The following is a 14,800-nucleotide window of genomic DNA, read 5'->3' as shown; positions in this document are numbered from 1 at the left end:
AATTGACTATCCCAAATTAGGAAAGAACTTTTTCATCCGGCTTGGCAAAGACAGAAATAATTGATTCAATTGGGAAATCAGTAATGATTTAATTATATGTATTTCGCCGATTGGACTAAAATCTTCTATTCCATGATTTTATAAGAGCTTTCAGTTTCATCAGATATTTTTGTCAAAGTTCAACTTTGGTATAAGATGTAGATTAACATGGAAGTCAATGCCTAGCAGAGTGAACCTTTCTTGCTCCTACTATAGATCTAACTCTGGAAGAAATGTATCTACGCTTTATTTTTGCTTCCGATCCATACCACTTGAGTTGTTGAAATTTTAATTTTCAGTCCTAATACACTAATGAAATGTCTTAGTTCTTTTATCGATTCTATAAGTAATTTCTCCGAACCATCTAGTGCCAGTGAGGTATCATTATGTCGTAATTTAATTGCCAAAATATCTGCGCATAGAATAAAGATATAAGGAGCGATAGGGTCACCTTGACGACAACCTCTTTTAATTGGAAAGATTGAAGATAAGTTCCCACCTTAAATAACAGTAGCGCTAGCCTTGTTGTGAAAACATCTTACCCAATTTATCATACTGTTTCCAAAACCAAAAAAAAAGTGTGAAAACATCTTACCCAATTTATTATACTGTTTCCAAAACCAAAAAAAGGGTAATATATCTTTTTACACCTGGAATATAATTTTCTTCTGTATATTACATCACATCATAGACAAGTCTGGTATTTTCACGAATATAACTCCCCTTTAAAAATCCGGTCTGATCGTTATCAAGAATTTCATCCAAAACTGATTTAAGTCTACGAGCTTTGGGACCCGACGCTAGTTTAACGACAACATTCAAGAGAGTTATTGGCCTCCAGTTTTTTATGAAATATCTTGATCTATCTCCCTTAGGTTTGTTTGTTTGTTTGTTTGATTAATTAACGTCCTATTAACAGCTATGGTCATGTAAGGACGGCCTCCCATGTATGCGATGTGTTGCGTGTATGTTGTGCGAGGTGCGTGTTTTAGGAGACTGCGGTATAATCATGTTGTGTCTTCTTGTATAGTGGAACTGTTGCCCTTTTTATAGTGCTATATCACTGAAGCATGCCGCCGAAGACACCAAGCAACACACCCCACCCGGTCACATTATACTGACAACGGGCGAACCAGTCGTCCCACTCCCCGTATGCTGAGCGCCAAGCAGGAGCAGAAACTACCACTTTTATAGACTTTGGTGTGTCTCGGCCAGGGGACAGAACCCAGAGCCTTCCTCACAGGGGCGAACGCTCAACTCAAGGCCAAAAGTGAGGCAGTGCCAAGGGAGGCATTAGGAAAGATAAAGTGGGTTAGGAAGAAGAGAAAAGATAAGATCCTAAATTTAGTCGCCTTTTACGATCATGCAATAGGGGCAGCAGGTACAATTCTAACGCCCTACCTGCAGGGCCATATCTCCCTTAGGAATACATGAGATGATATCTTGACGTTGTGAGAACGATAAAATACAAGAGTGAAAATAACCATAATATTTCCAAAAAAAACACATTTATCAAATTGTTTTCATTGGAACAAGAAACATCGGTAGCAGCAATTTATGTAGAATATTTTTTCTTGTTAGTCCTGGACTCACCTCTTTTGAAAATGGTGAGTCCCAGACAAAATTAGTGAGTCCCAGACAAAATCAGTGATTCCCAAAATATATGCGAATCCTCGCAATAGCTCATTATGAATGATTATTTCAATTATATCTTTCTATTAAATAAAAAAAAATCCAATTGAATTATTTCAAAAAAATAAATCATTTATTTAAAATTATGTCAATCAAATCTTTATGTAAACCAGTTACACATTTGTATTAAACATGTTACTTATTTAGGTGGTGTGCTCCCAACAAACAAAATTTATCCTCGAAGGACAATAGGAAAATGTTTAACAGACACAAATTGACAAGAAATTAGAAAACTTGTCGCAAAATTAATACCTAAAATGTATTCGAACTTTCATAAAATATAACAAGTGACAAAACAAGAAATGATCTACAATGTGAACTATGCATGATTTGTTAAAATTGTAAATAGAAATATGAAATACTAAATTGTCGTTGTATATATATATGAAATACTTCAGGTTTAATGAGCTCTTTCGTTTGAAACTACATGTACAATGTAGCGTGTTAAGACATTCTTTCTGTTTAATCTTATGCTATCAGCGTAGGAAAATTCGTTTATTCTTGTAAATCGAATCTTTAAATAAAAATGATAACGAAACTTTCTTCCCCTTCCACGAAAATTTGAATCAAGTTTAGGATGCCTTTTTGTATTCTGTATATTCAAAAATTAATTTCTGTGTGTTTATAGGTCTGAATCATTCGATCTCGTTTTTATTAAGGAAAATACCATGCCATTCTCATTGTAACGTTCACCATATGTTAGGAAACCAAACACGTATTGCCCGGAATACATTGTTTTACATATATTTTATTTTACATCAAATGCCACAACAAAATTCGAGTGTGATTTCGGTACGACATTCATGTCAATGAAACAAGAATAATACGGATAAAACAAGTATTTTAACTCGCGATATAGTATATGCAAATCCTGCAGTCCAGAATTGCTTTCTAGCTAAATTACTCAAGGGAGGATGGTGGGCGAAACAATTAAAATATGCAAAAGAATATTAACCTTCGTTTCCAATAATTGGCAAAAAATAGTAATTAATACCTATATCGAGTAAGGAAGTCATTGAGAAACTCTCCTTTCTAAATTGTCGTTGTATATATAACCTTGAGACAGAGATATAAATTTAGAAGTTCATGTGTATACTGACTGGAGAGAAAATAAAACAAGAGGCCCATGGGCCTTAACGGTCATCTGAATCATGGCACAAAACAACAAAGTCACAGTATAAAGTATTGGTTAACGATTAATATAAACAATACAAGGAACTCCTTAGTTGAATATGTAAGTTTCTGAAAAAGGTAAATGTCATTTGTTGAACAAACTTGGTAGCCCTTCATCCAAATATGGTCGAAACCCATTCAAGGATTAATATAAGGAGGAGTCAGATTTTAAAGCCATTTCAGCAAAGCTCCCATTTTGGACCTCGGTCATACTATCCCCATGGGTCTTACCTCGGTCCTTTATAAAATATGATTGTCCTTACCTAAAGTTCCCCCTTCTGAATCAATCAAAACCACTATAGACCAATTTTCATTGAGATCGGAGACTGAAACTTTAAAACAGGAAGTGGGCCAGCGGCCATCTTGGAATACCAAAATCTTTACGAAAATGTTTGCATGTTGTTCGGCATCAATTAAAACCCCTATAGACCAATTTTCATTGAGATCGGAGACTGAAACCTTAAACAGGAAGTGGGCCAGCGACCATCTTGGAATACCAAAATCTTTACGAAAATGTTTGCATGTTGTTCAGCATCAATTAAAACCCCTATAGACCAATTTTCATTGAGATCGGAGACTGAAACCTTAAAACAGGAAGTGGGCCAGAGGCCATCTTGGAATACCAAAATCTTTACGAAAATGTTTGCATGTTGTTCGGCATCAATTAAAACCCCTATAGACCAATTTTCATTGAGATCGGAGACTGAAACCTTAAAACAGGAAGTGGGCCAGCGGCCATCTTGGAATACCAAAATCTTTACGAAAATGTTTGCATGTTGTTCGGCATCAATTAAAACCCCTATAGACCAATTTTTATTGAGATCGGAGACTGAAACCTTAAAACAGGAAGTGAGCCAGCTAAAATTAAGAAAATTTGCCCTTTTGGGGCCCCACCCCTCAGTTCCTAGGGTTCAGACCAGACTCATTTATATAAAATATAATTGTGTTTCCCCAATGATGCTTCACACCAAATATGGATAAAATTCATCCAAGGATGGAGGAGGAGTAGGACTTTAAAGCTAAAATTAAGAAAATTTCCCCATTTGGGGCCCCACCCCTCAGCCCCTAGGGGTCGGACCAGGCTCATTTGTAATATGATTGTCCTTCCCCAATGATGTTTCACAACAAATATGGATGAAATCCATCCAAGGATGAAGGAGGAGAAGGATTTTAAAGCTAAAATTAAGAAAATTTCCCCATTTGGGGCCCCACCTCTCAGCCCCTAGGGGTTGGACCAGGCTCATTTATATATCAAATATAGATTGTCCGTCCCCAATGATGTTTCACATCAAATATGGATGAAATCCATCCAAGGATGAAGGAGGAGTAGGATTTTAAAGCTAAAATTAAGAAAATTTGCCCATTTGGGGCCCCACCCCTCAGCCCCTAGGGGTTGGACCACGCTCATTTACATCAAATATGATTGTCCTTCCCTAATGATGTTTCACACCAAATATGGATGAAATCCATCCAAGGATGAAGGAGGAGTAGGATTTTAAAGCTAAAATTAAGAAAATTTGCCCATTTGGGGCCCCACCCCTCAGCCCCTAGGGGTCGGACCAGGCTCATTTATATAAAATATGATTGTCCATCCCAAATGATGTTTCACACCAAATATGGATGAAATCCATCCAAGGATGAAGGAGGAGTAGGATTTTAAAGCTAAAATTAAGAAAATTTGCCTTTTTGGGGCCCCACCCCTCAGCCCCTAGGGGTCGGACCAGGCTCATTTATATAAAATATGATTGTCCATCCCAAATGAATGTTTCACACCAAATATGGATGAAATCCATCCAAGGATGAAGGAGGAGTAGGATTTTAAAGCTAAAATTAAGAAAATTTGCCCTTTTGGGCCCCACCCCTCAGCCCCTAGGGGTCGGACCAAGCTCATTTATATAAAATATGATTGTCCTTCCCTAATGATGTTTCACACTAAATATGGATGAAATCCATCCAAGGATGAAGGAGGAGTAGGATTTTAAAGCTAAAATAAGAAAATTTGCCCTTTTGGGGCCCCACCCCTCAGCCCCTAGGGGTCGGACCAGGCTCATTTATATAAAATATGATTGTCCTTCCCAAATGATGTTTCAAAACAAATATGGATGAAATCCATCCAAGGATGAAGGAGGAGTAGGATTTTAAAGCTAAAATTAAGAAAATTTGTCCTTTTGTGGCCCCGCCCCTCTGACCCTAGGGTCGGACCAGGCTCATTTATATAAAATATGATTGTCCTTCCCTAATGAAGTTTCACACCAAATATGGATGAAATCCATCCAAGGATGAAGGAGGAGTAGGATTTTAAATCTAAAATTAAGAAAATTTGCCCTTTTGAGGCCCTGCCCCTCTGACCCTATGGGTCGGACCAAGCTCATTTATATAAAATAATGATTGTCCCTTCCCCAATGAAGTTTCACACCAAATATGGATAAAATCCATCCAAGGATGAAGGAGGAGTAGGCTTTTGTATAAATAGTCTTACGCACGGCGCACAGCGGATGGCGGACGGCGCACGACGACGGACGAAACACGATGACAATAGGTCATCCTGACCTTCGGTCAGATGACCTAAAAATCCAAGATGGCCGCCAGTCGGCCATCTTGTTGACCGATTGGTCCCAAAATGCAACATGCACAGCTAGGGCCCTAGGGGAACCTACATGTGAAATTTGAGAAAGATCCCTTCACAACTTTCTGAAAAAAAGCGGTAACAAACTTTAACTATCAAAATCCAAGATGGCCGCCAGTCGGCCATCTTGTTGACCGATTGGTCCCAAAATGCAATATGCACAACTAGGGCCCTAGGGGAACCTACATGTGAAATTTGAGAAAGATCCCTTCACAACTTTCTGAGAAATAGCGGTAACAAACTTTAACTATCAAAATCCAAGATGGCCACCAGTCGGCCATCTTGTTGACCGATTGGTCCCAAAATGCAATATGCACAACTAGGGCCCTAGGGGAACCTACATGTGAAATTTGAGAAAGATTCCTTCAGTACTTTCTGAGAAAAGCGGTAACAAACTTTAACTATCAAAATCCCAGATGGCCGTTCTTCGGCCATCTTGTTGCCCGATTGTTCCCAAAATGCAATATGCAAAACTAGGGCCCTAGGGGAACCTACATAGAAATTTGAGAAAGATCCTTCAGTCTTCTGAGAAATGCGGTAACAAACTTTAACTATCAAAATCCCTGGCGCTCGGCCATCTTGTTGACCGATTGGTCCCAAAATGCATATGCAGGCCTTCATTTCTTCAGAGAAATAGCGGTAACAAACTTTAACTATCAAAATCCAAGATGGCCGCCAGTCGGCCATCTTGTTGACCGATTGGTCCCAAAATGCAACATGCACAGCTAGGGCCCTAGGGGAACCTACATGTGAAATTTGAGAAAGATCCCTTCACAACTTTCTGAAAAATAGCGGTAACAAACTTTAACTATCAAAATCCAAGATGGCCACCAGTCGGCCATCTTGTTGACCGATTGGTCCCAAAAATGCAATATGCACAATTAGGGCCCTAGGGGAACCTACATGTGAAATTTGAGAAAGATCCCTTCACAACTTTCTGAAAATTTGAGAAAGATCCCTTCACAACTTTAACAAACTTTAACTATCAAAATCCAAGATGGCCGCCAGTCGGCCATCTTGTTGACCGATTGGTCCCAAAATGCAATATGCACAACTAGGGCCCTAGGGAAACCTACATATGAAATTTGAGAAAGATCCCTTCAGTACTTTCTGAGAAAAGCGGTAACAAACTTTAACTATCAAAATCCCAGATGGCCTTCCTTCGGCCATCTTGTTGACCGATTGGTCCCAAAATGCAATATGCACAACTAGGGCCCTAGGAGAACCTACATATGAAATTTGAGAAAGATCACTTCAGTACTTTCTGAGAAATAGCGGTAACAAACTTTAACTATCAAAATCCAAGATGGCCGCCAGTCGGCCATCTTGTTGACCGATTGGTCCCAAAATGCAACATGCACAGCTAGGGCCCTAGGGGAACCTACATGTGAAATTTGAGAAAGATCCCTTCACAACTTTCTGAAAATAATAGCGGTAACAAACTTTAACTATCCAAAATCCAAGATGGCCGCCAGTCGGCCATCTTGTTGACCGATTGGTCCCAGCAAAATGCAATATGCACAACTAGGGCCCTAGGGAAACCTTGGGGAAAAGATCCTTCACAACTTTCTGAGAAATAGCGGTAACAAACTTTAAACTATCAAAATCCAAGATGGCCGCCAGTCGGCCATCTTGTTGACCGATTAGTCCCCAAAATGCAGAATATGCACAATAGGGCCCAAGGGGAAACCTACATGTGAAATTTGAGAAATAAGATTCCTTCAGTACCCGGTAACAATCTTTAACTATCAAAATCCAAGATGGCCGCCAGTCCGGCCCCTAGGGGTCACACCTATCTCAAATATATAAAATATGAATGTCCTTACCTAATGATGTTTCACACTAAATATGGATGAAATCCATCCAAGGATGAAGGAGGAGTAGGATTTTAAAGCTAAAATAAGAAAATTTGCCCTTTTGGGGCCCCACCCCTCAGCCCCTAGGGGTCGGACCAGGCTCATTTATATAAAATATGATTGTCCTTCCCAAATGATGTTTCAAAACAAATATGGATGAAATCCATCCAAGGATGAAGGAGGAGTAGGATTTTAAAGCTAAAATTAAGAAAATTTGTCCTTTTGTGGCCCCGCCCCTCTGACCCTAGGGGTCGGACCAGGCTCATTTATATAAAATATGATTGTCCTTCCCTAATGAAGTTTCACACCAAATATGGATGAAATCCATCCAAGGATGAAGGAGGAGTAGGATTTTAAAGCTAAAATTAAGAAAATTTGCCCTTTTGAGGCCCTGCCCCTCTGACCCTAGGGGTCGGACCAAGCTCATTTATATAAAATATGATTGTCCTTCCCCAATGAAGTTTCACACCAAATATGGATAAAATCCATCCAAGGATGAAGGAGGAGTAGGCTTTTGTATAAATAGTCTTACGCACGGCGCACAGCGGATGGAGGACGGCGCACGACGACGGACGAAACACGATGACAATAGGTCATCCTGACCTTCGGTCAGATGACCTAAAAATCCAAGATGGCCGCCAGTCGGCCATCTTGTTGACCGATTGGTCCCAAAATGCAACATGCACAGCTAGGGCCCTAGGGGAACCTACATGTGAAATTTGAGAAAGATCCCTTCACAACTTTCTGAAAAAAAAGCGGTAACAAACTTTAACTATCAAAATCCAAGATGGCCGCCAGTCGGCCATCTTTTTGACCGATTGGTCCCAAAATGCAATATGCACAACTAGGGCCCTAGGGGAACCTACATGTGAAATTTGAGAAAGATCCCTTCACAACTTTCTGAGAAATAGCGGTAACAAACTTTAACTATCAAAATCCAAGATGGCCACCAGTCGGCCATCTTGTTGACCGATTGGTCCCAAAATGCAATATGCACAACTAGGGCCCTAGGGGAACCTACATGTGAAATTTGAGAAAGATTCCTTCAGTACTTTCTGAGAAAAGCGGTAACAAACTTTAACTATCAAAATCCCAGATGGCCTTCCTTCGGCCATCTTGTTGACCGATTGGTCCCAAAATGCAATATGCACAACTAGGGCCCTAGGAGAACCTACATATGAAATTTGAGAAAGATCACTTCAGTACTTTCTGAGAAATAGCGGTAACAAACTTTAACTATCAAAATCCAAGATGGCCGCCAACCCCTATATCGGACCAAGCTCATTAAAATATGATTGTCCTTCATCAATAATGTTTCACACCAAATATGGATGAAATCCATCCAAGGATGAAGGAGGAGTAGGATTTTAAAGCTAAAATAAGAAAATTTGCCCTTTTGGGGCCCCACCCCTCAGCCCCTAGGGGTCGGACCAGGCTCATTTATATAAAATATGATTGTCCTTCCCCAATGATGTTTCAAAACAAATATGGATGAAATCCATCCAAGGATGAAGGAGGAGTAGGATTTTAAAGCTAAAATTAAGAAAATTTGTCCTTTTGTGGCCCCGCCCCTCAGACCCTAGGGGTCGGACCAGGCTCATTTATATAAAATATGATTGTCCTTCCCTAATGAAGTTTCACACCAAATATGGATGAAATCCATCCAAGGATGAAGGAGGAGTAGGATTTTAAATCTAAAATTAAGAAAATTTGCCCTTTTGAGGCCCTGCCCCTCTGACCCTAGGGGTCGGACCAAGCTCATTTATATAAAATATGATTGTCCTTCCCCAATGAAGTTTCACACCAAATATGGATAAAATCCATCCAAGGATGAAGGAGGAGTAGGCTTTTGTATAAATAGTCTTACGCACGGCGCACAGCGGATGGCGGACGGCGCACGACGACGGACGAAACACGATGACAATAGGTCATCCTGACCTTCGGTCAGATGACCTAAAAATCCAAGATGGCCGCCAGTCGGCCATCTTGTTGACCGATTGGTCCCAAAATGCAACATGCACAGCTAGGGCCCTAGGGGAACCTACATGTGAAATGTGAAAGATCCCTTTGAGAAAAGCGGTAACAAACTTTAACTATCAAATCCAAGATGATCAGTCGCCTTCCGACAAAATGCAATATGCACAACTAGGGCCCTAGGGGAACTACATGAAAAAAGAAGATTCCTACCAGTCTTTCTGAGAAAAGCGGTAACAAACTTTAACTATCAAAATCCAGATGGCCGTCTTCGCCATCTTGTTGCCCGATTGGTCCCAAAATGCAATATGCAAAACTAGGGCCCTAGGAGAACCTACATATGAAATTTGCGAAAGATCACTTCAGTCTTTCTGAGAAATAGGGTAACAAACTTTAACTATCAAAATCCAAGATGGCCACCAGTCGGCCATCATGTTGACCGATTGGTCCCAAAATGCAACATGCACAGCTAGGGCCCTAGGGGAACCTACATGTGAAATTTGAGAAAGATCCCTTCAATAGCGGTAATTTAACTATCAAAATCCAAGATGGCCACAATCTTGTTGACCGATTGGTCCCAAAATGGGCACAACTAGGGGGGCCTACATGTGAAATTTGAGAAAGATCCCTTCACAACTTTCTGAGAAATAGCGGTAACAAACTTTAACTATCAAAATCCAAGATGGCCGCCAGTCGGCCATCTTGTTGACCGATTGGTCCCAAAATGCAATATGCACAACTAGTGCCCTAGGGGAACCTACATGTGAAATTTGAGAAAGATCCCTTCAGTACTTTCTGAGAAATAGCGGTAACAAACTTTAACTATCAAAATCCCAGATGGCCGTTCTTCGGCCATCTTGTTGACCGATTGGTCCCAAAATGCAATATGCACAACTAGGGCCCTAGGAGAACCTACATATGAAATTTGAGAAAGATCACTTCAGTACTTTCTGAGAAATAGCGGTAACAAACTTTAACTATCAAAATCCAAGATGGCCGCCAGTCGGCCATCTTGTTGACCGATTGGTCCCAAAATGCAACATGCACAGCTAGGGCCCTAGGGGAACCTACATGTGAAATTTGAGAAAGATCCCTTCACAACTTTCTGAAAAATAGCGGTAACAAACTTTAACTATCAAAATCCAAGATGGCCGCCAGTCGGCCATCTTGTTGACCGATTGGTCCCAAAATGCAATATGCACAACTAGGGCCCTAGGGGAACCTACATGTGAAATTTGAGAAAGATCCCTTCACAACTTTCTGAGAAATAGCGGTAACAAACTTTAACTATCAAAATCCAAGATGGCCGCCAGTCGGCCATCTTGTTGACCGATTGGTCCCAAAATGCAATATGCACAACTAGGGCCCTAGGGGAACCTACATGTGAAATTTGAGAAAGATCCCTTCAAAACTTTCTGAGAAATAGCGGTAACAAACTTTAACTATCAAAATCCAAGATGGCCGCCAGTCGGCCATCTTGTTGACCGATTGGTCCCAAAATGCAATATGCACAACTAGGGCCCTAGGGGAACCTACATGTGAAATTTGAGAAAGATTCCTTCAGTACTTTCTGAGAAATAGCGGTAACAAGAATTGTTAACGGACGGACGGACGGACGGAAGGACGGACGGACGGAAGGACGGACCACGGACGAAAGGCGATTTGAATAGCCAACCATCTGATGATGGTGGGCTAAAAATATGATTGTCCATCCCAAATGATGTTTCACACCAAATATGGATGAAATCCATCCAAGGATGAAGTAGGAGTAGGTTTTTAAAGCTAAAATTAAGAAAATTTGCCCTTTTGAGGCCCCACCATTCAGCCCCTAGGGGTCGGACCAAGCTCTTTTATATAAAATATGATTGTCCTTCATCAATAATGTTTCACACCAAATATGGATGAAATCCATCCAAGGATGAAGGAGGAGTAGGATTTTAAAGCTTAAAATAAGAAAATTCGCCCTTTTGGGGCCCCACCCCTCAGCCCCTAGGGGTCACACCTATCTCAAATATATAAAATATGAATGTCCTTACCTAATGATGTTTCACACTAAATATGGATGAAATCCATCCAAGGATGAAGGAGGAGTAGGATTTTAAAGCTAAAATAAGAAAATTTGCCTTTTGGGGCCCCACCCCTCAGCCCCTAGGGGTCGGACCAGGCTCATTTATATAAAATATGATTGTCCTTCCCCAATGATGTTTCAAACCAAATATGGATGAAATCCATCCAAGGATGAAGGAGGAGTAGGATTTTAAAGCTAAAATTAAGAAAATTTGCCCTTTTGTGGCCCCGCCCCTCTGACCCTAGGGGTCGGACCAGGCTCATTTATATAAAATATGATTGTCCTTCATCAATAATGTTTCACACCAAATATGGATGAAATCCATCCAAGGATGAAGGAGGAGTAGGATTTTAAAGCTTAAATTAAGAAAATTTGCCCTTTTGGGGCCCCACCCCTCAGCCCCTAGGGGTCGGACAAGGCTCATTTATATAAAATATGATTGTCCATCCCCAATGATGTTTCACACCAAATATGGATGAAATCCATCCAAGGATGAAGGAGGAGTAGGATTTTAAAGCTAAAATTAAGAAAATTTGCCCTTTTGGGGCCCCACCCCTCAGCCCCAAGGGGTCGGACCAGGCTCATTTATATAAAATATGATTGTCCTTCCCCAATGATGATTCACACCAAATATGGATGTAATCCGCTCAAGGGTTAAGGAGGAGTAGGCTTTTGTATAAATAGTCTTACGCACGACGCACGGCGGACGGCGGACGGCGCACGGCGCACGACGACGGACGAAACACGATGACAATAGGTCATCCTGACCTTCGGTCAGATGACCTAAAAACCACATTGGACATCCTGGTTAATGGGCAATGTTTGTGAGTACGTGTATAAATAAGTAAACAGATATCATGAATAGTATTTTACAGGTGAATGCAGTCAAAAAAATGTCATAGTCTACTCCATAGGTCAAAAATAGAATTGGCTTTTGTTTGTTTGATTAATTTACGTCCTATTAACAGCTATGGTCATGTAAGGACGGCCTCCCATGTATGCGGTATGTAGCGTGTATGTAGTGCGAGTGTGTTTTGGGAGACTGTGGTATATTCATGTAGTGTCTTCTTGTATAGTGGAACTATTGCCCTTTTTATAGTGCTATATCACTGAAGAATTCCACCGAAGACACCAAGCAACACACCCCACCCGGTCACATTATACTGACAACGGGTGAACCAGTCGTCCCACTCCCTGTATGCTGAGCGCTAAGCAGGAGAAAAAACTACCACTTTTATAGACTTTGGTGCGTCTCGGCCAGGGGACCACCCAAAGCCTTCCTCACAGGGGCGAACGCTCAACTCAGGGCCTAAAGTGAGGCGGTGCCAAGGGCGGCATTAGGAAATATAAAGTCAGTTATGAAAAAGAGAAAAGATAAGATCCTAAGTTTAGTCGCCTTTTACGATCAAGCAATAGGGGCAGCAGGTACAATTCTTACGCCCTACCTGCTGGGCCAACTCCATTGGCCGTTTATAAACAGCAAATGCATCAGTCTTTATGGAACATGTATAATCAATAAGATATATCAACCTGTGGCTTGGAAAAATTAACGTGCATTTTATACAACTGATCCCTCTCTTGAACTTGACGTCGTTGTACAATGTCTACAATGTATATTGCAAAGATATAGAAAATAGTAGATTTGTTTTGAAAACGTTGTTTAATCTTAATTTGTTAGTTGGTTTATCTGTTATTACCTATAGTTCACAATATGAAAAATATATTTATATCACAAAACAAGATATTTTCAAAATAAAAATAACATAAGCTATATCGAACTCTGGACCTTCAGATCAGAGTGTGGAGACTCAACCGCTTGAGCTATACAGGACTTATACACATCTTTGTTCTGATTTCAAATTCATACGCAGTCTAGCTGATATTAAATTAACTACGGATATATCTATTGTGGAAAATCACGTGCAGAAATGAGAAGCGCGTGTGAATAACTTATTTGTTTATTGTTTATATATGAAAGTAATGGCGTTATTTGTAAGCTCCGTGACAAAGCCGTGGATGATATACAACCGCCTCGGAATCAGAAATATGGGATCAAATAATATACAAGGACATACTCATTCAGATCCCCCGCCAATGGAGATATCAAAGCTGAAGTAAGTTTGATTGTGGAGACTTATGTGTATGAAAAAAACCAGGAAAAAGGAAGTTGAGCTAAAGAAAGATGGAGTATAATTCAAGTAGAGCGGGGCTGCAATTGTTGAATCGGGTATACAGCCTTGACATTTGTTGGCGATAATTTCCCCATTTTTAAAAATATTTTACTCCATGCAGTATTAAATTCAAGGTCTGTGTTGTCTAATGTCTTAAGATACATATATCATTCAAATTTGACCGCAGTTTTAAATTATTGTTTGTTTGTTTGTTTGATTAATTAACGTCCTATTAACAGCTATGGTCATGTAAGGACGGCCTCCCATGTATGCGGTGTGTTGCGTGTATGTTGTGCGAGGTGCGTGTTTCGGGAGACTGCTGTATATTCATGTTGTGTCTTCTTGTATAGTGGAAGTTTTGCCCTTTTTATAGTGCTATATAGTTTTAAATTCGTATTTCTTTCAGCCACCAAATAACACTGCCACGAATATAATCCAAATGTTTTTCTTTCTTTTCTGGTAAGGGCAGATACAGCAAGGTGGATAGTTTTATGAATGTGAAGCATATAGGTGAAAAACTATTAACCTGTTTATAACTAGTACAATGACAGTGTCATAAAGGGCCTAAAAAGAATGTGACTATTAAGTTTCGTGGAAATATCTGCTGGTTTTAGAGTTATGCTCCGGAAATGAACCTGCTACAAAAATATGATATTCTTAGCGATGTTTCTATGGTTACAGAAAAAAGCACAAAAAATGAAAACCTAAAAATAGCAAAAAGCACTACTAGACCATAAGAACAATGTGTCTATGAAGTTTCATGGAAATATCTCTGCTGGTTTTTGTTGTGCTCCGGAAACGATTCTTACACAAACATCTTCATAGACTCATTGTTCTTATGGTCTAGTAGTGCCTTTTGCTATTTATAGGTTTTCACTTTTTGTGTTGTTTTTTTCTGTAACCATAGAAACATTGCTGAAAATATCATGGTAAATGGTAAATGTTACTTTGCAAAACTCCACACATCTTTGTGTATATAGTCTAATATAAATGTCAAGGCTGTATACCAGATTCAACAATTGCAGCCCCGCTCTACTTGAATTATACTTCATCTTTCTTTAGCTCAACTTCCTTTTTCCTGTTTTTTTCATACACATAAGTCTCCACAATCAAACTTACTTCAGCTTTGATATATCCATTGGCGGGGGATCTGAATGACTATGTCCTTGTTTTTAAGTGATATCTGGAATAATAAGATAAA

The sequence above is a fragment of the Argopecten irradians genome, chromosome 15 (assembly GCF_041381155.1).
Source record: "Argopecten irradians isolate NY chromosome 15, Ai_NY, whole genome shotgun sequence".
In the NCBI taxonomy this organism is placed as follows: domain Eukaryota; kingdom Metazoa; phylum Mollusca; class Bivalvia; order Pectinida; family Pectinidae; genus Argopecten; species Argopecten irradians.
Note: the sequence above shows the minus strand (reverse complement) of the source record.